Source organism: Sinohyriopsis cumingii, unplaced genomic scaffold (genome assembly GCF_028554795.1).
Source record: "Sinohyriopsis cumingii isolate HCF-2022 unplaced genomic scaffold, ASM2855479v2 utg000426l, whole genome shotgun sequence".
Taxonomy (NCBI): Eukaryota; Metazoa; Mollusca; class Bivalvia; order Unionida; family Unionidae; genus Sinohyriopsis; species Sinohyriopsis cumingii.
Window position 1 is genome coordinate 9,074,294 of NW_028315897.1, and position 3,728 is coordinate 9,078,021.

The window sequence follows — 3,728 nt, forward strand, 5'->3', positions numbered from 1 at the left end:
CACATTAGCTGTGATCATTTGTAGATACACTGCAGTATACGTTAATAACAAATTATATTTAAATTGAACAAAGGGTGCTACTATTGTCAAGCATTTCAATCATAATTAAACAGGTTTATGTAATTAGAATATATCCACATTTTCCACCACTACACTACAATTGATTAATGTTACACATTATAAAGTCACTTCTTAAATATCAACCTTTAAGTTTGTGTCAGTTTTCTAAACTAACAAAATCACTTTTCAACACCATAAAACCCCTAATTAATAATGTAATGCAATCTAACTACTAATTATTAATGTACAGATTCCATCAATACTAAGAACTGCAACAAACAAGAAATCTTAAATAAGCATACTTTCTAACAATATGAGCTTCTAAAATAAACAGTTTAATATTTCATTTATTTTATTTACATCATGCACATATTTTATTTGTGGAATTGTCTCGTCCAATTTTGTAATGATCTCTTCACTCTGTATGAACCATCCAGAAAAACTGAAAAGAAGGAGAATACATATTCAAGAGTATGACAAATCATAAAATAGTTATTATTCCCATTTAACAACTACAAAAGCACAAATACAATTTATCTGTCTTATTATATTGGAACGACTTTGAAAAGTTATTTTATATGCCCATACAACTCAAATAATCATATTTTGTGTGTATGTAAGTTATTTGATTATGTAAGACAGAGTATGACATGTTGTCTTTTTCATGTTTGTGTATATTTAGCTCCTTTAGATGTATAATTTTCTAAGGCAGGATTGGTCATATTTATTTTAATAGTATTTTCATAAGATATTGAAAAGATAGGTCACAACGACAAGCATATCAACTAACGAAACAGAGTTGACCAATCATGCGAATAGAATCATAAATATTTCATCTATGCAGATATGTTTGTTATTATTTGAGAATATGCTCTTTTATGTAGATTTTATAATTATTTTCAATCTCACAAAGAATTATTTTACCATTAGAAATGTATGATTTCATTTACTTCCACCACATTTGCAGCGATAGCCAAAACTCCAGTTTGAATGATTCCATCCCTGACACTTGGTACACTGAAACAAGAAAGGGAATAGTTTCTAACACAGACCTTAATAGGTCCAACATTGTTGATTTTACCTATGTGTATCTGTATTTATGTGTGTGGGTGTGTGTATGTGTTATAGAGAGCGAGTTTGTCCGTTAATGCTGACAGGCATAGTATAATTGGAAGAGTAGTTTTTAATTGAAAGGCAGAGTCGATAACCCATTTAGATGTGGGAAAACGCTCGAATACACACAGCGCTTCAACAGCGATATGCCACATATCCGGCAGGTCCTCTTATTTCCCCTTTAATAAAGCCACGATAAAATACTCAGTCAAAGCTATCATTTCAAAAATGAACAACTGTATCTGGCGGAACAAGCCTTTATGTTCTTCCAACTTGAGGATGCCAAAGAAGCGCTAGCTTGGCTTTGTCATCATGAGTAAATCAAAATTGGACAATGGATGAGGCTCTACTCTAGATAAAATTTGCTATGACAGCTGGATAATTGAGGACCTTTTCATTTTTGGTACGCGATTCTCATCTGTGTGAAGGCACGCAACGAAACACCCTTTTTCCGATCCATTCAGGATGGGATTCCGATGGTTCTGAATGCAGTTTTTGCAATCATCATAGCCAACGGCACTGAAGTCTATGACTTCTCTTTTGCATTTAAGTCACCTGTGACTTTGATAACTTTAATATTATTGAGATGTGTTTTGTAATGTCAGGTTGCACCGAATCGATTAACCTGTCTCTGAAATTATAACGGCTGGCCATCTCTAGTTAACTTTAGCGAAGAATGTTTCACTGTGACCCCACATGTATTTCTTATTGCTCTCTTCATCTTTGCAAACTGGTTTTGGCTAAGGTCAAAATAAACTTTGTGATATAGCATTGTATCTAAATGTACTTTATAAATACGAATTTGTAAAAACATTTAAAATTTGGAAAACATAACTAGGTTTAGAATGGCGCATCAATTAATCGCATCCCATCACACGAAACCTCCAGCAATAGTGTATAATTGATATACGACCACAGCATGTCATAGGCTGATATGCCATGATTTATTTCGAAATCAGGCGACAATTTATTTGATCTGTTCCTGATGATCATTCAGCAGTGTCACAACTCTATGATCATTAACTCTGTAATAGAAACATGCAAAACCAACAGTTCTAGCAAACTAACAAAAATAATGTATTGCCCAAATAATGCATAGCGAAGGATTGAAAGACACAAACATTATTATGAATTAAGTCCTAAATAATTCTAAATGTTTTATCACAAGTCAGAAATCAAAAACGATCCGAATGAAGTCAAGTAGTATTGAATGTTCAGATAAGGCTCAATGATTTGATGCACAATGTCCCAATAATCATAACGGTTGTTCTTAAATCCAAAAGTAAATCAGCATTTTGGAATTATCTAATAAATAATTTAAATAAATAGTTCTAGTCAAATTATATCTGAGCACAATTTAACTTTGCTAACATATTCCCAAGTAACGATATTAAGCAATAATTAAATATTTGTTTCCAAAATATTTTTTATACACAAACTGTCACCTAACCTACAACACAGCAGAATGTTTTGGAAACCTGAGCATTTGTAATAGAAAATACAAATCACTAATTCATACATAAGGCTATGTCTTGAATTTAAATGTTAGTAAACAGTAAACATTTTGTTTACCACACGTAATCACTGCAAAAGCCATGTAGACAAAAAATACCTATGGTCAAGTAGGCATCAACTGTACCCTCAATCATGGACAAAGGTCAAGCATTCCTTATGAATTTTATATATATATATATATATATATATATATATATATATATATATATATATATATATATATATATATATATATGAGAATAGTAATGAAACATTCGACACTCATAACTTATCTAATATCACTTTCATATACATCTCTTGGCCGTTACCCCGAGCCATATTTTGAACCCCCCAAAACACGTGCTTTGGTGCACAGACATTTATTATTTATTGGCCATGAAACCTTTTCAACGTTGCAAGAAAAGACAGGTTGATTAATGTCATGATCCCATCAAGGCAATACACGGACTTATGTACCCAAAAACTTGTAATTATGATATACTTGTCATCATGGCTTTGTGACACAACATACATATCGCAAATCTGACAAGCGTTCGGCCGTGTAATGATCGAACCACAATCATTGGCACTTTCAGTGTGGAGAAAGAAGTGTACGCTTGTGAGAATATATGGCATGGTAATGTTAGAGCAATAACTTATCTCATCGGAACAGTACATACGAGTCATTGCAGTGGACACACCACATTCATGTCTGTGTTCTTGTCTTCAGCAGTAATGCTAATATTAAATAGTGAATATAAACACTAGCTTTGAATAGAACAATAACTAGCAAATTTGGAAAGCAATATAATTTTAGTTTTCCTAATTACGGTGTTTCATAGGAATATTTCAAGTAAAGATGAGAAACGACAAATACAGTGTATGAAAAGTTCCACAACATGAAGACAGACGCAAACACATTATGTTTGATAAGCGTTTATGAGACTATCCGTGCCTGCCAACCATATACTGAAATACATGTCATTTATATTATCGATATTTGGTAAATATGTGAATGAGACCAAATCGTTAAGAAAATAGGCCATATGAGGTAGGTTTAA

At 32.4% G+C, this 3,728-nt stretch overlaps 1 long non-coding RNA gene across 1 annotated transcript; it reads right to left on the reverse strand.

The window, feature by feature from the left end:
- Positions 1-389: 389 nt before the first annotated feature.
- On the reverse strand, positions 390-2,566 carry LOC149774152 (uncharacterized). The gene is made up of 2 exons (XR_016417008.1): positions 985-2,566; positions 390-502 (listed from the first exon to the last, which is right to left on the reverse strand). It is a non-coding gene; the product is annotated as an uncharacterized LOC149774152 (long non-coding RNA).
- Positions 2,567-3,728: the final 1,162 nt, after the last annotated feature.